This window comes from Plecotus auritus (genome assembly GCF_963455305.1).
Source record: "Plecotus auritus genome assembly, chromosome: 4".
Lineage (NCBI taxonomy): Eukaryota > Metazoa > Chordata > Mammalia > Chiroptera > Vespertilionidae > Plecotus > Plecotus auritus.
Window position 1 is genome coordinate 113811395 of NC_137775.1, and position 23920 is coordinate 113835314.

General features: G+C 39.8%; 1 protein-coding gene across 4 annotated transcripts in view; it reads left to right on the forward strand.

Annotated features, from left to right (window-relative positions):
* MDFIC (MyoD family inhibitor domain containing) overlaps nt 1–23920 on the forward strand; it is an 89090-nt gene that overhangs the window by 61685 nt on the left and 3485 nt on the right. The gene's annotated exons all lie outside the window — the stretch shown is intronic.

The window sequence follows — 23920 nt, forward strand, 5'->3', positions numbered from 1 at the left end:
TTCTTGACCTTTGAAATAATTATAGTATACTAGAGGCCCGATGCATGAAGATTCGTGCAAGAATAGGCCTTCCTTCCCCTGGCTGCCAGGACCGGCTTCTCTCTGGCACAGAGGACCTGGGCCTTTGCTCTGGTCGCCGCCTTCCGCCTTCGCTCCAGCCAGAGCCACCTTCTGCCTTCGCTCCAGTACTGCCGCCCTCCTTTAGCTTCCTCCACCCCTGCCCCCACTTTCATAGCAGGCGTCCTGCCCTGCCCTGGCTGCTCCACTCCTGCATGTATGCGCTTGCCCAGAGGCCCGGAGTGGCCGGGGTGGGGCAGAATGTCTGCGTCATCACCAATTTGCATATTTCTTCCTTATTGGCTGTGGGCACCGCCATTTTGTCACGGAGTGATGGTCAATTTTCATATTCCATCTTTATAAGATAGGATGGCATTGAAATTACCAAGGGTTTTCATTAGGTTCTAAGATAATTATTATAGGAATGACAAATCATAACACATTTTAGGTGTGCCCGAGCTATATCTAGTTATGTCTAGTCTATATATATAAAGAAGTAATATGCTAATTGGTCCTAACAGTGTCCCATTCATGACCATTCAACAGCCTGCGCATGCAGCAGGAGCTGGTGGGTGGGGATGGGGGCGGGGACTTGTGCCACCGAGGCTTGAGGCTGCTGCCAGGGCAGCCTCCCCGGCGGAGGTGCACGCAGGCCTGCTGCGCCGCCCGGCCCGGAGGCGGGCATCAGGATGGGCTGCGGCAGCCCCCCCACAGGAGGTGCACGCAGGCCCACCGTGCCACCCAGCCTGGAGGGGAGAAAGTCAGGACGGGGACGGGGCCTTGCTGGAGAGCTCTCAGCACTCCTGTGCCTGCGTCTGAAGGTGCGAATTGGGAGGGAGAGCAGATAGGCACTTAGGGGGATCAGGCCAGGAGGGGAGTGCCAATAGCTGCTTAGGGGGATCAGGCCCAGAGGGGAGCGCAGATAGGCAGTTAGGGGGATCAGGCCAGGAGGAGAGAGCAGATAGGCAGTTAGGGGGATTAGAAAAGGAGGGGAGAGCAGTTAGGGGCATCAGAAAGGCAGGCAGGATAGCGCTTTGGAGCCAGTGGTTTTGGATTGCGAGAGGGATCCCAGATTGGAGAGGGGGTGCAGGGCAGGATGAGGGACTCGCCCTCCCCGTGCATGAATTTCATGCACCAGGCCCCTAGTAGTTTTATAAAAATTAAATTTCAACAAAGATATTTTTAGAAGAGATTTTATGCTTTTCAGGAATCTTTGATAATATACACTTCATGTTGACAGATTTAGTATTTATAAAGAAATGCATAGCCAATCCCAGCAGCTCATTGCACACAGATGCTGAACAAGAGAATCAGGAATATTATATACATATCAATATCTCATCACACAGAGGCTCTGGAACCAGCCTGCTTGGGTGCAAAAATGGGTTTTACTGCTGACTGGTGATATGTCCTTGGGTAGGTTTCTTAACTTCTTTATGTGTCAGTGTCTTATCTATAAACTGGGGATATTATTAGTCCCTACTTCATAGGATTGCTGTGGAGAGGAGTTTAGTTGATATTGTATTTAGCCCAGTTAGAACACAGCCTGGCCCAGAGGAAATATTTGGAATGTTAGCTTCTGTTTTCATCATCATCATTAAGGAGCACACTGGGAGGGGTCAGGAATGTTCGCTTCCTTGAGAAGGCAGTGCCTCCATAGAGACCTGAAAGATAAGATTAGGTTAGGGATTTGAGGGAGGCATTCAAGGCTGAAGGAGCTTATGACATAATGTATTTTGTTCAGAGAACCATAAACCATTTGTTGTTGCTAAGAAGCTAAATTAGGAGAAATGAGACTGGAAAGGTAAGAAAGACAGTCCACAGGCAACCTGGGATGCCCTGTATTAGGAAGCTATATAGCTAGATATATATGACTTCTGCAAAGCCCATCATTTTATATCTAGTTTAGTGTATATTTCTTTGAAGCATTATACTTTCTAGTCTCTCCATACTGCAGAAATTCTTTAGTTCAATTATGTAAGAATTATTACCATAGATAAAGCCAATGAATTGGTTTTAGACGTGTTGACTTTGTGATGCTGACAAGCTCTTTACAAAGTCTTTGGACATATGGAGAGACTTAAGCCCAGTCCTTTGATTTTATTGGTTCTTTCTCCTTCCCTTTCTTTAAACTATTCTCTTGGCTTCTAATCTCTGTGATCTTTCTCTGTCTCCTTTTTAAACTTCTCTCTCCCTTCTTTTCAGCGTATTTACCCTTGTGTTCATAGTGTAGCTGTTTTTCACAACATACCATGGGGACAGGCATCATACCCTCAGTAAGGAGGAGGATAGCCATGACTCTATGGGAGTCAGTCTAGATGGGGTGCACAGCCATCAAAGGGATGGGCCACAATGGAGCAGGACAGTTTGAAAAGCCCACTAGGTAGTTCACATACTTCCCGCCCCCTCCTTCCTTGGAGAATCACTGGTATAAAATGGTAAAAATATATATTTTTGACCTAACGGCTTCCTTTTCTTTCCACATCATCTACAACTCTGACCTAACTCCTTGAACTTGAAATTGTGCCTTTGCTGCAAGGCGTAGAGGTCCCTGCACACATGATTAAGTGACACAGCTGAGTGCCTTTACTTCTTTTTAGACTGGAATGTTCTCATAACTTTCTTTGCCTTCTTGATCTGTGCACATTTTTTGTAGACCTCAACTCAGGCATCATATCTTGATGCCCCAATTTTGGGCTAATTGTCCCTCTTTTGGGTCCCTACAGTACCTGCCACATACAAAATAATACTAAAGTTGACCTGTTTTTTGGGTCTTTCTGCACTAAAAACTCTCATTGAAGGCAAAGACTTCGTCTTATTCATCTCTTAATTTCTAGCACACAGCCTAGTACCTGGTTTATAATGAGTGTTCAGTAAATGCCGAAGTAAGAAAGGAATATAAATTGGAGAACATCTATACTTATTCTTTAACATTATGTTTAAAACCTCAGAAAAGCTGAAATCCTCAAAGGGAGGTAAAGGAGAGTGTTAATATTTGAACTTAAGGAATGGAAAAAGAAACTCAAATGGGGCAGGATTAGAACTCAGAACTCCTGACGACCACCCCATTAAGTGTTCTCATTATTCTATATGTTTTTCAAATATACATTCCCAAATCCTAAAAAAATTAGGAAAGTAAAATTGAAATTGAATGATTCATTCTTAATTTTAGTAGTATTACAAAATCTTATTCATTTTTCCCCATAAAAACTTCTCAGTGTTGCCCTGTCCCCTGTGACTCAGTTGGTTGAGTATAATCCCATGCACTGAGAGGTTGCTGGCTAGATTCCAGGTCAAGGCACATGCCTGGGTTTCAGGCTTGATCCCAGGTAGGGGCCATGCAGGAAGCAGCCAACCAATTGATGTTTCTCTCCCTCTCCCTCCAATAAAAATATATTTAAACAAATAAACAAACTTCTCAGTTTTGCCTGTAACTGTAAAAGTATTAGTATCTTAGTAGAAGGATAATTAGGACTTTATCATATGACCACTGTGTAATAATCTGATCTCCCAGAAACTAATTTTCTGGGACTTTGGCAAGATATGTTGCTGCATTCCTCAGATACTTATTTTGCTTGGATGATGTTTTGTTTTGTTGTGTTTTCTGAGGCACAGTGTCTTCTATTCTGTGTTAGAATATGTTTATTGGAAACTAGGATTTTAATAAATTTCACTGCTTAGCCAATACACTACATGGAACAAAACAGTAGTACAAAGAGTAGGGTGTGTGTATGTGTAGGGAGAACAGGCATGATCAAAGTTGAGTATGTCAAAGTATAAATCATCCTGCAATTATAAATCATATTTATTTATTTGAAACATTTAATCATCTCTTCTTAAAAATAAAGAATTTTCTATCCAAAGTATTTATTAATGGTAAGTGTTAATTTAGGGTTGGAAGTAAATATTTAAAAACACATCCTTTAGGGAAATAGGTTAACTATATAATTTATGCCCGACAGTAAATTATTGTTATACCTATTCATTTGATGAGGAGCAAAAAGTAAAGATTTTATAAGGTTCTGAAATACATACAATTTAACATTTGTAATATAGAAACACCTCCCAATCTGCCTCAAATCTGAGTGCTTCTTTGATAATATCTCACTTTTGCAGGCCATGTTGAAGAAGAGATAGATGCTATCAGTTATGTATTATGGACTCCACCTTTGGTTTTTGGTTTTGTAGATAAGCTGTTTTAGGCCAGTACTCCAAACTATTTATATTAGCTTAGCATTTACTCAGGAGACGGGTGGGGAGGAAATAGAACAATGGAGACACAGATAGAATGGCCAGGAAGCTTTGGGGTGTGGGGCATCCGAGTGAAGAGACTATTTAGAAACCCAGCTGCAGAATAATAGGCTAAATGGAAAGAATGGAACAAGTCTTAAGACCCTATTAACACTCTTAAGATTGTAATTTTTTCTTTGTACAGTGATGAAAGGTTGAGATGATGTTTTTATTAGGTCAAATAGTACTAGGTGGATAGGGCAGTCACACTTCTATAGAATGAAAGTTTGTATTTAATACAAAGAGCTGTGCCAAGTGTGGGTAATGGAGGTTCTGAAGGTTTTTTTTAGGGTTTCAGGATTGAGTGAAGGGTCTGAGCCCAGGGCTAACTCTGAATAGAAGTGGAGCAGCAGTCAGACATGCATCCGAAACAGGACTGTCATTAATCTTTCAGCTCAATTAGTTGGGAAAATATAGAAATTGGGAAATTATGGAGAATAGCTAGATATAGTTTGAGGCTGACCATGAGTTGCATTTTAGACCTGTTCAATTTCAAGTGTGATACACAATCCAAGACCATTTGAAAATAAAAATATACACTGGAGCTTGAACAAGGGAGTTAGAAGCTAGCATACTAATTTATATTTGTTTTCATAGAGGGGATGTTGAAATGTAATCTGAATGTGCTTTCCTGAGCAGAGATGTAAGAGGAAAGGTCAGATGGATGAACAGGGCATGACTCAGGGATCACTGGAGGCTAGCCAGTCTGGTGGGGTGGGAATGTGCGTTCAGCTTGAGTAGACTTTTCTCCACAGGTGATGTCAGAGTAAGTCAGAGTGAGGCCGTGTCACTTATAAAACAGTCTAGGGGAGAGGTCAAAGGGCAAAGAGAGTAGGAAGATTACCATGCTGAGAGGAAACAGGTGAGAGAAGAAACAAATTGGAAAGTTCAGTGATGTCATGGATGCCGGGGAAAGAGTGTTGTAAGAAGGACTGGCCCTAGTTGGTTTGGCTCAGTGGATAGAGCATCGGCCTGCGGACAGAACTGTCCCGATTTCGATTCTTGTCAAGGGCACATGTTGTGGTTTCGGGCTCAATCCCCAGTGTGGGGCGTGCAGGAGGCAGTGTATCAGTGATTCTCTCTCATCATTGATGTTTCTATCTCTCTCACTCTCTCCCTTCCTCTCTGAAATCAATAAAACTATATTTTAAAAAAAGGACTGTACCAGATACTGCATCAGATATTCTTGACAGTTTCAGTAGGATGAGTACTGAAACAATTCCATTGGATTTAACAGTGTGGATGTCATTCTGCTACCAAGTTAAGAACTATTCTCATGTAGAATCCGGAATAATATGGGTTATGGAATGTGTGGAAACACAATAGCTCCAGAAAGGCCAAAGTCCAGGTTGAAAGCATGGGTCAGGGAGGTTGTTTTGTATTGTTTTGTTTTAATATGGGAAAGGTTTGAGTGTGTTTAAGAAGGAATTCAGGAAAGAGAACATTTGAAGATTTTTAAGAAGGTAATAATATACTTTCTTGACAAGCCAGCATTTTATTTTTTTAGAATTTAGATATAGAGTTCAATATACTGAATTATGTGAATGCACAGCTATTATCAAAGCAAGAGAACTGAGCAACCAGGGAAGCCTTTACTGAATGGTTAACCTAGATGACTCTACTCTGTGTGGGTTGAGTGGTTGATTAATCTTAGAAGCCTTTGAGTAACTTCTGTGGAATAACTTTGTATGAGGAAATGTAACCTTTAAAATGATTTAAAAGCCTATCTCAAGTCCTACTCCCACCTCATTCCAGGAGCAGTAATTGCATTTGAATGGAAGGCATTGACAGGGCAAGCATTTATGATTCTGAATTCCAAATTTCTGACTTTGTTTTGGACCACAAGTTGATGGAAATTGATAGCTTCTCATGTTTTAGGTTGTTAGGGTCCCTAATTGAATTTAAAAATAGCTTTTACACATAGTGTAGTATTAGAAAAGATATAACACATAAACAAGTAAACAAGCACTTTAAGAGTTAGAAAAAAAGTATAGGAAAGATGAATTAGTAAATAACTGCATAATTTAGAGAAATAGAAAACTATAACTTAATTTAAAAATGTATTTAAAGTAAATTTATGTTTGCTTGTGAAGTGAAGAATAAGCCACATTGAAAAGCTTGAAAGGGTTAAGACTTAACCTATAATAAACTGGAATTTTGATTAATTGTGGTAGTGTCTTACGCAGTGATTCTATCATTTTTGGTTCATGGGCTTCTTTGAGAAACTGACAAGAGTGTTTAAGAAAGATGGCAACAGAAAACTGTTCCTCTTCTGTTGTTTCTGGAAATAATCACAGATGTTGGATACCTTTGATATCTTATTCTAAAGTTAAATATCTCTAAGAACTGAACAATGAAAAGGGGAGAATAATAGGGGAGCTAATGAGTCAAGTTTTGATTCCGATCTGAGTGAAGTAGGAAGGCAAAGGCAGCTTTTGAGAAGATAACTTACATGATCTGACTTACCATTTTTGAGCATCACCTGCTTTTTGTACCGGTGCACAAGGACAAAGAAGGGAGGCCCTGCTGCATGACTCTTGCAGGAATTCAGATGGGAGATGAGAGGGTTGGATCAAGTGACAGTGGCGAGATGTTGTTGCACATGGATGTTCTTTGAAGGAAGAGTAAGATCAACAGAAGGATGAGATTGCAGTGTGAGAGAAAGACAGGGGTTAAAGATGACTCCAACTTATTTGGCCTGAGCAGCTGAAAGTATGGAGTTGCCATTAACAGAGATAAGCAGACTGTGGGAAGAACAGGGTTTGGGAGGAAGATCAGGAGTTTGGTTTGGAACATGTTGGATTTGAGTTGCCCATTATCTACTCAAGTGATGATGTGAAATCGGTGGTTGGATAGAGGAGTCTGAGGTTTAGAGGAAAAATCTGCAGCCTGGGACACGTTTTGTGCATCATCAGAGTACAGAATGTTCAGTGGATGGGGTCACCTGGCACTGGGGTTCTCAACCCTGGCATCCTGCATATTTTAATAAGAACTTCTGGTTTTTTCCCCCAGAATGCAATGGAATGGGGCCAAGGCAACAGCTTTCTTTAGAAGCTGCCCACGTGATTCACTCTAATATGTATGCAGAGTTAAGAACTGTCCAGGAAGTAGGTAAAGTTAAATATTCCAAGAACTGAGCCTTGAACTACTCCCATATGTAGAGGTCAGAAAATAAGGAAGAACCATGAGAAAAATGAGGATGAATAAACCATGATGGAGAAGGAACCAACAAAGAGGGACAGCTTAGAAAAAAAAGTGTTTCAAGATGGAGGGAATGATCATGTATCAAATGCAAATGAGAAGTCCAATAAGATAAATGAGAAGTGACCACTGACGTTGTCCTATGGAGATCATTGGTGACCTTCATACTTTTGATTTGGTGATGGGGATAAAAGCCTGATTGAAGTAGGTTCCAGAGAGAATGAAAAGAGAGCAGTGAAAGATTACAAGTGTAGGCTACTCTGTTCAAGAAGTTTTCCTGAAGAAGAACAGTGAAAGGGCTGCGAGTTAAAGGGGGATGCTTTTAGGGGTAGGATTTTATTGGCTGAGTGTTGCTGGTAATGAGCTCATGAAGGGAAGATATTGATGATACAGGAGAAGGATGTCCTTGAGTAGGCAAGAGGGCAGAGATACATTATAAAGTGCTCCCTGCTGTAGTTACTGATTTGAAATGACGTTAAATATACTAAAGTTTCTTTTTATTTTAGAAGGTTTTCAAAAAGTTAATTCATACTTAAAATGATGGCATTGGACATTGCTTAATACTATAATTCTCAAGGAAGTTTTGAAGAGGAGATACAGGATATTCAGGATGTTTTGAATGTTCTGACAAAAACTGGCTGATGACTCATGAGTCTCTTGTAGTTTATGAAGTGTGTACACAGGGAAAATAGTATCAGAGTATTGTTCACTGAGTATAATTTTTGTCTTCAAATATTTCAGGTGACCAGTCACAGTAAAACTTTATCTCAGAGGCTCACAATAAATCAGAACATTTTCTTTATGTTTCGTATTTTACTTTACCTAAATTTTATCACTTTAGCTAAAGTGTTTTACCTTTGAAAGAATTTGTTCCATTTTTGAGGAACTATATAAATGAAGACATCAGCTGATGAACTGAAAAAAATAGAAGAATATAAATGCTGACATCAGCTGATGAACTGAAAAAATACTGTTGTGTCATCCATACTGTAATTCCTGTCCAAATGCCATGTGTTCAGCCCAGGGGCAGTGTAGGAAAGAGAAAATTCAAAATAAGCGTAACAGGATTATATTAATGTCCCTTTGTCTTTTACTAAAACTATTTTGGTAATATTATATTTTATACCTTTTAAATGATTGTCTTCAGTGCCTTCATACATTTCTTATTTTGCCTCCAGTGTTTTACTACAACATTATTTCAATTCCTTTTTGTGTGTATCCCCTCAGTTATCTCTATGTATTCAAATTGGCTAAATAGCACTAAAATGTTTAAGAATAAATAATTAGGGGAAAATTAACTTTGAACATAGAGTTTTAAAAAAGATTCTGAAGGAGAAGGAACGAAAGGGTGCCCTTCACATGTAGGACTATGTTTTGTGTGCTATTCGGAGAAGCTTTCACCTTTGAAGATCTAGCCTGCAAGCCTACTTGTTACTCCAAGTATACCTTCTATATGTCTATCCATCTGTCTGTCTCTCTCCCCGCTTCCCCATCTCTCCCCCACTCCCACTTCTCCCTCCTCTCATTTCTCTCTTTTTCATACTTTCTCTACATCCTGATTCATTTCAGTTAGATATTTTGCCTGATTTCATTGAACAATTTATTACAATTTAGGAGAACCCAAATGGCATTGATTCATTACATTTTCAATAATAATGTTTTCAGACAGATTTATTTGAGTTTGTGTGTTTGAGAGTATGAGGACATAGCTTAAAAGAAATAGCTCCAAAAATCTCTATCTAAGATGGAAGACTTTTTAAATAATTATTTTTTTTTCTAGATTGAATTATATTGTCATCGTACTAGAGTTGATTTCTTTCAGAATACATATGTTTTTTTCATTACTTGGTTTTTAAAAGTTATTTTTGTCCCAGTGGATTTTGCTCAGAGGTTAGAGCATTGGCCCATGGACTGAAGGGTTGTGGGTTCGATTCCAGTCAAGGGCACATACCTCTGTTGCAGGCATGATCCCTGGCAGGGCACCTGTGGAAGGCAACCAATTGATGTCTCTCTCATATTTATGTTTCTCTCTCTCTGTCTCTCCCCCTCCCTTCTACTCTCTCTCTCTCTAAAAAAAAATGGGGGGGGGGGCGGTGCCAGGGGGAAGTATCCTCTGGTGAGGATTACCAAAAAAAAAAAAAAATTATATATATATATATATATATATATATATATATATATATATATATATATATATATTCTCATTCGCAAATGAACCTGTCTGACTCCTAAAAATGATTGAAATGAAAGAGAAATTCTAATTTCACTGAGAAATGTTTTTACAAATTTTAATGCTTATATTTATAGTATTAAACTATTACACTTTTGAAAATACTTTATAATTTGTTTAAATTTCAGCTAGTATAGAATAAATTAAGATAGAGGGGAGCTTTTGGTATAAAGTAGCCATATTTCTGAAACACTTGCAAGGTGAACTTTTTTTATGTAGGAGGTTTGTGCATGCTATGAAAGATTCATCTTTGTTTTTGTGCCCCCCAAAATGTTGTTTTTCTGTTGTTAGAAGCCTCACCGAAACCAAATATACAGACAGTAACAAACACCACAGGCACTTACGGGATTTTTTTTTTTTTTTGGTGTTGCGGGGGAGGAATTCTAGCATTGGCTTGTCTGAATTGCCATCATAAGTGATGAGCTGTGATTCAGGAAAACCTCAATGGGGGGTGGCCCTGATGAAGTGCAGAGGATTGGGAAACAGCTCCTTAGGAGGGTTTTTATCTTCTTTCCTGCAATTTAAAGTAATATAGTTAGGCCAAAAAATGTTTATTCTACGAGAAAGCTGTTTATCTACTTTTCTCAGTTTTAGAGTACTTGCAAACAACATGTTCAGAGATTTTCTTAGCTCTGAAATTGTTTGTACAGTAAAGTAAGGTGGAGGTATTTATACCTTATAATTTCAATGTCACGCTGTCCTGTTTATCTGAGGCTTGTGATGGTGCCTTAAAGAAATCAAAAAGTGTTAATAGAGAACATGGTTGGAGAGGGAGGGATGTGGCAAGAGTAACAATTCAATCATTGATTCAAAAATTAATTCCATACATAACAGGATTTACCTCCTGTGCACCCTTTGAAATGTGCTTTGGTGTCTTATTTTGCTGTAACATTTCATGTGGTTTGTTCTTCTTCATCTTGCCTAGAGTATATGTTAGACTTCTGTGCCTCTTTGGCCAGAGCCAGGGAGGGCCTCCTGGGCCTTCTCAAGGTGAAGCTTCTCCTGCCTTCAGAGTCCTGTACCTCCTGCTGGGGAGGCTGCCCCTTCCTTCATGGGGGCCTGCAGAACATTTGCTGCTTGGCCTCTGCCCTTTGGTCTCTTGCTGTTGTGCCTTAAACCAGCCCTGTGAATACTATCAGTTTCCTCCTAGTGTGTTTGTTTACTCCCAGGCTACCATGAAGACCTTGTGTCACAGGTGACCTGGCCAACCCTATGGGTCTCTGTAGTAGGTTAATGCTAGTAACTAAAGCATTTGGTATGAGGAATTCTGGTTCAAGATTGTGACGTAGGGAAAACCTAAACTCACCTTCTCCCATAGACATCTGTGCAATTACAGCTACATATAGAGCAAATTCTTCTGAAAAATAAAAACCTAAAATCTAGTCAGTTGAATCCTACACATCAAGCAAATGAGAAAAAACAAACAACAACAACAAACAAACACATCATAGCTGGTAGAAGAGGCTGAGACATAATCCTGCCATAAATCCAAATGCTGGGGTGATGACCCACAATCAGGAGGGAACTCAAAACCTGGAGTTTCTCTCTAAAGAATGAAGTGTTCAAACTACACATTGGGCACCTCAACTTTTAAGACCTGCATCTGAGAGATGAGCCCCAAAACACCTACTTTTGAAAACCACCAGGTCTTGGATCCTTGAGATTCTCAAGGCTGTAGTGAATTGAGAATGTCTCTTAAAGGGCTCACAGGCTTGGACCCACCCCCAGGGCCCAACACAGAGCCAGCCAACCAAAAGACACCCAAGACTTAATGTAAAAGAGTCTCATTTGCTTATCTTAACGTGTTGGCCTGAGGGTCAGGAGTTTAACACACATCTAGGTGCCTGCTCAGGTACTCTCTGAGGATGGTGGCTGGCAGGCATCATCTTTATGTTCCCTCTCTCTCTCCCCAGCTCATCAACTTGAATCCTCCTCAGAGACTTAAGAGGGTAGGCACTATCTTCTTGCTCTTCTGCCACTTTTCATATTATTAGTATCTCCTGAGAGAAGTGTTAATGTAAAAAAAAAAAAAAAAACAACCAAAAAAAAAACAACACAAAACAAAACAAAACAAAAAAACACATTGAAACCTGTAAAGAATTTTTGTGAGTTTATTTGAGCCAAATGTTGACATATGCCGGGAAGCAGAACCTCAAAGAATTGAGATAATGCTCCGGAGAATGGTGGGTTACATTTGTATTTATACATTGCAGTCAAAAGAGGGACATAGGTGGGTTACATGAATTCATTGTTGATAGCAAAGCGGAGCAGGGGGTGGGGGTGGAACTCCTGGGATTGGATAAAAAGTAAAATGATGGACACATACTTAGGTGGGTGCAAGAGCAATTAACATGATAATGAAGGAATTTGTAGTATCTGTCCTGGTGCCCAATACATTTGGTTGTGCCCCAGGGGCTCCAGAGAAAGGGAAGTTACAAGTTACCCAGACATTTCAAGGGTATGTTATCATAGATGCAAAAACACAGATAAGGCTCAGTTAAGGTAAAGGCTGACCTTGTCAGTGAAGGTACCAGCCTAAGACATAACTGCCCACCATAACTGCGTTTAGTTAAAGTTTAATTTCAGACCATCCTTTGTGGTTACTTTAGGTCTCTGAGTTTGCAAGACTGCCATGCTGGCCTCCCCTGAGCTTGTCAGGTCAGCATGTGGCCCCTTTGGTCCACAGAAGCTTGTACATGTGTCCTGTGCCCTGAGTTTTGCTGCTGCTGCCCAGGGACACCACTTGATCACCTAGTTCTGGTGGCCAAGGGCTTGAGTTCCTGGGAGAGACAGTGCTTGGACAACTGTCACCTATAGGGCACTGCACAGATAGAGACTAAAACATTTGCAGTGATTCTGTGAAAGAGGCCTATGTGGTTGACCTGAGCATTAGCATTGGGCAGTCTTCAGATTTGGCACACAGTGAGGGACCTAATGATATGCACTCTGGGGATACAGCCCAGTGGATGCCATCTTTGAGCTCTCCTCTGCCTTACTCCAGGTCATTGGAAGCCCCTGGAAAGGAAACTACACTCAGATGGTGGTCGGGAGACACCTGTAGATCATCTGATCCTGGAAGGCAGTGGGACTTCGGTGTGGGGTTCCACAGGACTGTATAGATTTGCAAACTTTTAAAAGCTGCTACCTGACATTCTGGCTTCCAATCAGTCTGAATGTAGTTGCTGCAGATCCTCCCCTTTGAGACAGTGACAGGTAGTGGCACACCTTCAATTAGTGGGAGTCACTAAAATTAAAATCGGCCCTAACCGGTTTGGCTCAGTGGATAGAGCATTGGCCTGTGGACTCAAGGGTCCCAGGTTCGATTCCCGTCAAGGGCATGTACCTTGGTTGCGGGCACATCCCCAGTAGGGAGTGTGCAGGAGACAGCTGATTGATGTTTCTATCTCATCGATGTTTCTAACTCTCTATCCCTCTCCCTTCTTCTCTGTAAAAAAATCAATAAAATATATTTAAAAAAAATAAAATTAATATCGGTTGGACAATCACAAAGGTATGAGAGACAGAAGAGACTTGGGGCAGGTTTGTACAAGGAAGTTCAACTCATACATGAGGCTGCTTCTTCAGCCTGGGAGAGGTGGCCATTTTATCCATGAATAGAAGTCAACACAGTCAAGGAAAATGAAGAAACAAAGCATATGTTCCAAAAGAAATAAAAAGACAAAACCTAAAGATAGTCCTTAATTGAACAGAAATAGGTGGTTTACCTGATAAGAGTTGGGGAAAAAAAAAAAAAGGTCATAATTTTGCTCACCAATAACTGCAATAAATAAAAAAAATTAAAATGTGACATTAAAAACATAAAAATTAGGGAGAGTAAAAATGTAGAGGTTTAGAATATGTTAAAACTTAAATTGTTATCAAATTAAAATAAACTGTTGAAATATATGTTGTTATATGTAAGCCTTATGCTGACCACAAAGCAAAAACTTGTAGTAGATACATAGAAGTAGACACATAGAGAGGAATCTAGTATACTAATCAATAAATATTTTAAATGAAAATGGAAACACAACTATGAGTTCATAGATATAAATAGTTGATTGGTAGTGGCCAGAAGTGGGGGTTGGAGGTGGGCAAAATGAACAAACTTCAAAAGATACAAACTTTCCATTATAAAACAAGTAAAGAGGATGTAGCTTACACCATTGTGAGTATAGTTAATAGTACTGTATTACACATTTTAAAGTTTTCAAGAGAGTAGATCTTAAAGGTTCGCATCACAGGGAAAAAAATCTATAACTATATATGATGATGAATGTTAACTAGACATTGTGGTAATCATTTCAGTGTTTACAAATATCAAATCGTTATTCTGTATACCTGAAACTAATACAATGTTATAAGTTAGTTACAACTCAATAAAAATAAATCAATAAAAAGTGTCCACTATGGCAAGAATGCTAACTTATAATTATCATTATCACCACCTTTTGCAGGATTACCCCAGTGCTTACCATATGTCTTTTTTAAAAGCTGATTTCTTTTTATAATGTACACTTGCATAGTATTTAAACAATGACAATTAAGAGGTGAAACTAAAATGTGATTTGTGAAATAAACATGGTTGCAAAAATAAAAATAGGAAAAATACTAAACTAAGCTTCTGGGAGATATTTCTTAGATAATTTTTATACAAATATATATTTTCACTAAAAGTAAAGGATTCACTTATTATATGCTGTCCTAGCCATAAATGGTATTTTGACCAACTTTAGTAGAATGTTAGACATTTATTCTTTCTAGGAAAATGCTTTCAACATCTAAACTATTTTTTAATCCAAAATTATATTTAACCTTGTTATTAATAAAACTTTTTGGATTAGAGATACTTCAACTGGCCAACTTTAATACAGTCAGCATTGAATAGGTTCAAGTAAAGTATGGTCTTACTATTTTGCTTTCTAGCTTCCTGAGAAGATAAATGGGTAATAATTTAAATATAGAAACAAGTTATTATTTTTAAATGTTCTGTAGCCAGACACAAGACTTACTAGTTTTTTTCTGAGCAGATTTCTCCTCCACTAAGCTGCACATTCTCTTAGAGTAGCCTCATGCTTCTCTCCTTTTAGATTCAAGCCTTTATAACTCTCCTTAGGTTAAGACAGAACGGCCCTATTTTGTTGTGGTAATCAGAGTGAATGAAAGAAACATTTGTAGGTTTCTTGTTGCTATCACAGTAATAACGTCTAGTAAGTACTTACATGATAAATCCTTTATTGAGAACTTTATATGTGTTGTGTCTTTTAATCCTCACCATAACACTATGAGAACAGTTCTATTACCAGCTATTAAATTTGTAATCATAAAGTATTGTAGAGGTTCAACAAATTAATGTAGCGATTATTTGTACATCAATATTTTTAGCTTTTCTTTTCCCTCCTGTCTTCCCCCTCTTAGCATGTAAAGTGTTTTATTTATTTTTAATATATTTTTATTGATTTCAGAGAGGAAGGGAGAGAGAGAGAGAAACATTCATGAACAGAAAGATTCATTGATCTCCTGCATGCCCCCCTACTGGGGATTGAGCCCCAAACCTGAGCATGTGCCTCGACCTGGAATCAAACTGTGATCTCCTGGTTCATAGGTTGACACTCAACCACTGAGCCACAACGACTGGGCTGTAAAGTGTTTTAAATAAACAACTCTACTCACTGAGCTTTTGCTCCTGTTCAGATTTCTGTGTAAAGCACCTGGGAAACAAAAGGTATCTTGGTATATATATTATTTTCCGAAACTTTGTAAAATGCATCTCTTCAGAAAAGACTACTTGAATCAGTGCTCTAGTTAGGTCATGCCCCAATTACTGGACCAAACCCTTTGGGAGTTTGGAATATTTAATGAATCAGCTGCAGGTCAGGCAGCAGATTAAACGAATAAGAGAAGCAAAGAAGCTGTGCTATCTACTTACCGTAATTTAAAATACAAATGCACCTCCCATAGGAGGAGGATGGATTCTAGAGTTTGGACAAGTGATAGGAAATTTACTGAGGAGTCATTTTGTGGGGTCTTGGAGAATGGTGCAGTTTTTTCCCAAGGTTATTTTGAGTTTGTTGAGATGAAAGATAATAGTAAATATTATTGTTGTTGTCCAACAAGTGTGGTCATTTTTTTTTTTTTTAAATTAATCCTCACCCGAGGATATTTTTCCATTGAGTTTGAGAGAGAGTGGAAGGGAGAGGAAGAGACAGAGAGAAACATCGATGTCAGAGAGGCACACTGATTGGTTCCCTCCTTCACGCACCCCAACCAGGGCCGGGGAACCTGCAACTGATCTATATGCTGTTGACCATAATCAAACCCTGGACCCTTCAGTTTTCAGGCCAATGCTCTATCCACTGAGCCAAACCAGCTAGGGCCAAGTGTGGTCATCTTTTTTTTTGCAGTGTAAAATGTAGTGCTCTTTATTTTATCTCCTGACCTAACTCACTTTCTTCAACAGGTAAGTGGTGATGGTTTTCTGACTGACAAGCAATGTGCCAGAGGGTTCTGTGTGGGAGGTGCATTTCCAGTTATGCAGGCAGCAGGTCATACTAGGGCGGTCGCCAGATGCTGCCAGTCCTCTTGCTTAGAGACAGGGAGCTACTTGGAGCTGAGCTACTGCGCTGTCTTAGTAAATATTTCCTGCCCCCACGAGCACTTGAGAAGCAGAACTCCCTGGGGATGTCTGTGTCTCATTCCTCACAGCTGGCTTTTCCTAGAGGCCATACACGAACTTAGCTATTCTGGCTAGGATTCAGGACTACCGAAACCTACTTTTGGCCTGCTTTTTTATTTTGTGTTGAGAAATAACAGTCACAATGAAGCAATTTCTGGGAGGAAGAATGCCTCACCCAGTTGAGCTTCTCTGCACCGTGAGTCCCCTTGCACCCTTACCAGGCAGATAGGAGCGTTAACAACTAAAGACATGGGAACACCCTTGGGTTCTCTGTAGTTTTGAAGCTCCAGAGTCAGGTTTTCTCTCCATGCAATTTCCTAAATTACTAATTACGCATTTTCTAACGATTTCATCTTCTAATCTGTATTGGTTTTTTGGCATACTGTTGGCCTCTTCAAAAGGAGAATGAACCTCTGTTTCTCCATATATAGTTTATGTGACAGGGATCTAATTCAGAGTGTATTTTCAAGCGTGCTAAGTCTTAGGAAATGTTAGTTGAGATTAGTTAAGATAAGACACATGCACATCTGCCTTTTTTTTTTACTTTTTGCTCAAAAAGGGGCTGTAGGTTATTCTCAGAACTCACTGCTCTTTGGCTTCCCTGTACTCCATTGTTTAGTGTCTTTGTTCAAAGAAATTCAAGAGCAAGTCATACCACATCTTGAAAGAAGGAAACTAAAGAAATAGAGACGAGTTTAGACTAGAGCTGAGTTTACCCTGCAGATAGTTTCCTGTTGGCTCTTGGTCAGGGTTTCTTTTACTATAACAAACTGCTTTCCTTATATTTTCCTAGTAGCTTTGGCCATATATGATTGGGTAAATCAGTTGGGGATCATTTCATTATTAAACTAACATGCTATTAAAGAAATGAATCTTCACTCTCATTTTTAAACACAACAAAGCCCCTTGGATTAGTCACATATTTTCGTCAGTCATCTGAGATGCTGTTTAGATCCCAGTGTTACCTTCATAGGTATTGGGAAGCTAGCAGCTGATTTCCAGATATACCAGCTACATGGCTTTAACACTGATGACCTTTTATAAAACCTAAAGATTTTGTTTGGGTTTGTGTCTGCAGTGATTTATAACTTTTTAAAGTAATAAAACATCATGCTGAAGATTTCCTTTCATGCTTTTTTTTTTTTTTTTTTTTTTTTTTTTTTTTTTTTAGCTACTTGGCTGCTGGTATAAACCCCTCCACCCCCTCCCCCAAATTTGCAGTAATTTTCCATCTTGTGCTGTGTTCTCCTCTCAGTCGTCCACTAAATTGTGCAGTTCTTGGTTGGCCCAATTTGGGACAGGGACCTCTTCCTAAAATCTAGTGGGTTTCTCAGAGGTTAAACACTTATAAACTGCAAATATGACTAAATAAAACCATGAAAACTAAAAACTTCAGTAATGGGGCAAAAAATTATTTCAAACAAAACTTCATGGATGTGGAGGAATCATCTTTTTTACAGTTTGTTTCTCTATTTAAATCTTAGTTTGATAATTCTTATAATCCTCTCTTTGCTTCAAATAAAACCATCATCTTAATGCCTTTTATGATTTTTGATTCTGCTGGGGAGGGGGTGGGGATGGTGTTGGTAGAAACTGTAACAACTATTTTTTCTTAGTTTATTTAACTTTTATTACCCCAAGTCACAAATAAACTACTCTTTCTAGAACACAGATGAAAAGAAAGATGTTTTTGGCAAGGAATGAAAAGTCAGATTATTGATTTGATATTAGGGATTCATTTTTTCTTTTTAGTTGTTATATTGAGGTGTTTTTCTACTTATAAAGTACAGGAAATAAAAGTTTTTGGTAGATGTTTCTGTAAATTCACCTTGTTTCATATCACTTTAATCTCTAGAATGCATTTTTGGTTTGTGGGTTTTTTAGGGGCCTGTTAATAGGTTTGGTTTTTCAGAGTAGCCCAAAGTGCTTTTCCAGTAAATTATATAGGAGGTATGTTTAGATAAGTTGTCTATTTTTGTAAGTTTTAATATTTACATAAAGAGCTTATTATTTTGAGACCTCTGTCATTTTATCACTCTAGTTTTGCCACTAGAGTTCCTATGTAATTGCAACATTGTTCTTGTTCATATAACTATAGGCCTTAATTTTTATATTTTAATTAGACAGAGTTCTTTCTTTTGATTGTGATATCTCTTTCTTATGTCTGTTTTGACAATGTGACTGGCATCAATTCATCAACTTTTACTTGTTGAAGGTTAACATTTACTATCAACTCTTCATTAAAATTTAAATTCAGAATCATCTTTAGAAAGGAAAAGGGACTTGACTCAAGGCCAAAAACAAATCAGCAAGACAAATCAACAGAATGTTTTGGATTTATAACTGATGTCCCCTCAGGAAGATTAAGTGAGTATTAGGAGTGACCCCTCCCTCCAAGTGGCAGCTGCTACTTATTGCCTCTATGAGTTGGATAAATTTCCTATAAATCTTTCTCGGTATTGCTAAAATGGGGATAACTGCTTCTTAGGAATATTATTAGAATTGAATAAATTAATATTTATAAAGACCTTAAAGCAGAATTCAGTATAAAGTAAGTTTCTTAGTTTTTTTAATGAACGAGTGATGAAAACATCACTGTCCCAAGATAACACCTATTTTAATTCTGACAACAGCCAATAAATACTTTTTCTTCATTAATGCTAGGCTTCCCATGTATATAAAACCATCACTCATACCTATTAGTTATAGAAATCATGTGTTATAGGAGACAGGCCAGAAAAGGAGTGTTTGATCTATTTAGAGCTAAGAACTTTTTAAAATTTTTCTTTGTTTACTAAAAATACAAAGACAGTAACCAACTAAATTAACTTGTAGATCTTGTTGGCTAAATGTAGGAGTTTGGAGAGATTTTTATTCTTGGCTTAGGACTTCTGATTTCTGTGTGACAACTGTCATTATTGTCTACAATCTGGAAGATATTTTAATTTTCAAAGGAATATAGCCTATGAATGGAATGAGTTGTTTAGTTTGGAATGTCAATTCCACCTCTCCATCCAAGACTGTTGATTTCACACCAGTAACACTCAATCTGTTCCTCCTGATTACTTACTGGTGTCTTCTCCCTTTCTGTATATAGGCCGGACTGACTCCCTTGTTTAGAATCAGACACAAAAACTTTTTATTTCTTTAGGCTACCAAATCTTATTAATGCCTCCTCTTCTTCTCACTAATTTGCCAGACTTGTCCATCTGCACTTCACTTCCTCAGCCATCCAACCCCATATCTCCAGCTAATTATAAGACAATTTGGATTTCTGTTGATAACTTCAATTTCTCATGATCTAAAAATTAATTCATCTGTCTCTTGTCATTCTAACTGAAAAGCCACATACTGAGAAAGGACAATCATATTTGACAAAGGCCTGATATCTTGAATATTAAAAACTTTACAAATCAATAAGGAAAAAAAAGAGGCAAATCAATAGAAAAGTGAGTGGAAAGCACGAACACGCTGAACAGCCATTTCAAAGAAGAGGAAACATGAATGGCACAGAAACATGAAAAGGTGTCCAAACTTAGTAATAAATAAGTAAAACCTCAGTGGGACACCTGTTCATACTCAACTAATTGGCATGTATGAAATTATGACAGTGTCAAAGGTTGGTGAGGATATGCACTCGTGAGCATTTTCATACTTGATAGGTGGGAATAAATTTTGGAGCAGTCATTTGGAAACAAATTTGGAATTACCTAATAAGATTAAACATATGCATATCCTATGACCCAGCCATTATCCTGCTACTTATTTAGCATTCATGCTCTAAGAGACTTGCACAGAACTGTTTCAAACAGTCATGTTTAGTATACCAAAACACTGGAAATGACCAAATATTCATAAATAGTATGATGGATAAATGATGGTACATTAAATCAATGGAATGCTATACACCTGGAAAGTAGGTGGACTGAAGCTACATTAATCAACAAGGGTAAATCTGAAACACATACTTCTGAACAAAAATGCTACTCATAGGAATTTTATGGTGTTGTTTTAAAATTACTCAGTTAAAGGTTCTTCAGCGTCAGTGAGCTTTTGTAGCCTCCCTCTTTCAGTCTTGAAATACAGCATTCAGCAGAGGAAAAGAAAGTTAAGATCAGAAGTGTGGCTTACTGCCAGTTCACCACTATTTTCATAATAATAATACTGATAATAAAGCTAGCTCTTTATAACATTTTTAATAGTTTACAAATGATAATAATATGATTCCTGTAAAAGCTCGAATGTACAGAGACATATATAAGTTAGATATTAGGATAAAAGTTTATAAAGAGATAAACCACAGACAAACTCTAGAAACCCAGTACTTTCCAAGGTTATGAACGTGGATTCATGTGGATGCTTTCCACATTCTCCTGATATGATCGGCTACTACTAAAACATCAGGGAAGATGGAGAGAAACCTGCAGACCCTTACAACTCTGTGATCTTTTTCCAGTTGTTCTATAGACCATTGTATGTCAGAGTGGGCCCAGGAATGAAAGGAAAGATTGTTGCGTTCTTTGAAGCCTTAAATTCTACAAACAGCTCTGGAGTTTCTCTTTTGAAATCTCTTCGGACCCTCCATACTTTGCCATCTGGCATTTAGAATATGACCTTGTGTTTGCACATTCCCCACTTTTACAAAGTTAGAGACTCTCTATGAAGTTAGAGACTATAGAGAAACGGGCATATTCAAGGAGTTGGGGAGCTTATTATGGGATGATCACACAGTTTCCTGAAACTCCTCAGAGGCACTCAGTTTTCAAGCCAATACTGAAACACAGTGGGTGTGACTGGGATGGGGTGGGGCGGCTCCGCATTGCTGCTGCTGTTGCTGCTGCCCCTGCAAGCAGAATCCCCTCCTCAAGCTCACATTGTATAAAATACAGAAAAAGCAAAACACAGTACCAACCAACAACAACACTCAAACCCAGAAATAGTCCTGGTAAAAATTCACAAGTATTTCTGAAATTGGAAAAAGGTCTTATAACATTGGTCTTAAATAATTTTATGAGGCATGTTGAAGTCCTCCAGAAATAGAAAATTTCTTCAACTGCTCCTCTCACTTGCCACAAAATTCTAAAGCAGCAATTTTCAACCGGTATGCTGCAAGAATTTTTAAAACATGCAATACCTGATTGTAAAAAAAAAAAAATGACAACAACCAACACCACAATAACTGTCCAGTGTGAATGAATCAAAATCATACCTATTTTTTTTTATCAGATCAGCAAAAAAATATATTTGTTGGTGTGCGGCAGAATTTTAGTAATTAGTTTATGTAAGCTATAGCATGAAAAAGCTTGAAAATCACTATTCTAAAGGAAAGAAGTTTAGAATATGGTACTAAAACTCTAGATTATGATCTCTGATTTCTTGCCTTTTTATATCAGTTCGTGAAGTTTGTTAAAGATTGTTTTAAAGAGGGATTATTAGAGATGTCTCAGGAAGTAATAGAAATGCAAAGTACGTTGCCACACTGGAGTGGGAAAGCAGTGTCACTGTGTCGTCATTCACATTTGTTAAAGGACAAATCCTTTGATAGAAATAGGCAGAAGAACTTGGATTCCAGGAAAAATGGTTGGACCTAAACAGAAGTCTCAGTTTTTCTTTAGTTCTTGTGAAACTAAAAATATTTGATACCATGAAATTGAGTCAGTTTTATTGATAAGTAAAGCATGCTGATCCCAGTTTAATAGATTCCAGTTTAACTATTGATTCAATCCTATCTAATAAAGAGGGAATATGCTAATTGACCATCACAAAGATGGCTGCACCCAAAGCTGAAGCCAAGTTCCCATAAGGAGCCTTAATGAGCAATCAGCAGGAACCTGAGGCTACGCCCTCCCCCACCCCCATAGGGCTTGACAGGGGACCTCAGGCCGCATCCCCCACCCGGCAGGGCTTGACAGGGGACCTCAGGCCTTGCCCCCCACCCTGGTGTCAGGCTGGGGGACCTCAGGCCATGCCCCCCACCCTGGCGCCAGGCCAGGGGACCTGAGGCCATGCCCCCCTCCTGGTGAGGCTTGACAGGGGACCTCAAGGTGTGCTTCCCATCCTGGTGCTGGGCTAGGGGACTTCAGGCTGCTCCCCCCGCCCCAGCACCAGGCTGGGGGACCTGAGGCTGCACCCCCCTGCCTGGCTGGGCTTCACAGGGGACCTCAGGCCGTGACCCCCACCCAATGGGGCTTGGCAGAGGACCTTCAGGTGCACCCCCATTGCTGGGTCGGGGGAACTCAGGCTGCGCCCCCCACCCCAGCACCAGGCCAGGGAACCTGAGTCTGTGCCCCTCTGCCTGGCTGGGCTTGACAGGGGACCTCAGACTGCACTCCCCACCTGGCAGGGCTTGACAGGGGACCTCAGGCCACGCTCCTACCTTGGCACCAGGCCGGGGGACTTCAGGCCACGCCCCCCACCCAGCAGGGCTTGATGGGGGACCTCAAGGTGCGCTTCCCATCCTGGTGCTGGGCTAGGGGACCTCAGGCTGCTCCCCTGCCCCAGCACCGGGCCAGGGGACCTGAGGCTGCACCCCCCTGCCTGGCAGGGCTTGACAGGGGACCTGAGGCTGTGCCCCCCTCCCAGTGCCGGGCCAGGGGACCTGAACCTGCCGCCCCCCTGCCTGGTGGGGCTTGACCGGGGACCTCAGGCCATGTCCCCCACCCAGCAGGGCTTGACAGGAGATCTCAGGCCGTGTCCCCCACCTGGCGGGGCTTGACGCGGTACCTCAAGGCACGCCCCCCGCCGTGGTCTGGGCTGGGAGACCTCAGGCCACGCCCCCATCCTGGCGCTGGGCCAGGGGACCTGAGGCTACTTCCCCTGCCTGGCGGGGCTTGACAAGGGTGGAACTGGCCAGATCTGGATCTAGCCCAATGGGGGCCGGGTCTGGGTTTCACGCAATTTTGAGGCGCATGTGCGTGGGCGGGGACTTGACTCTGGGTCCCGTGGTGTGCCCCAAACTCTAACAGGAGGAAGGTTTTCATATACGTTTTACTAATTTTCTTTCATCTCTGACACTTCTATTATAGAGAAGGGGCAAGTAGCAATATTAAATTATTTCCTCTAATTAATCCTCTTTTAATGTGCACGAATTTCGTGCACTGGGCCACTAGTTATTCAATAATATACTGAATATGTCATTTTTCTCTCAATTTTTGGAGCAGGTGAGTGGACCAGTTGAAGGAATTTTCTATTTCTGAAAGACTTCAATGCCATGGAATCATTTTAGCCTATGTTATAGAGAGCAGTAGGATATAGGGAAGATGGATATACAGAAAGGGGAACCTCGTACCAAGGATTGTTGCATAGTGTGTGACAGTAATAATCTCACCCACATCCACTCCTGCATGTATAGACAGCTAGACAGCTACAACCTTTTTTTTTTTTTCTCATATGGAGTATTCTAAAGATCGTTCATGTAGAATTTAAATTTATTTTTGAGCTTTCAGCCCACAAAAGACTTCTAGGAA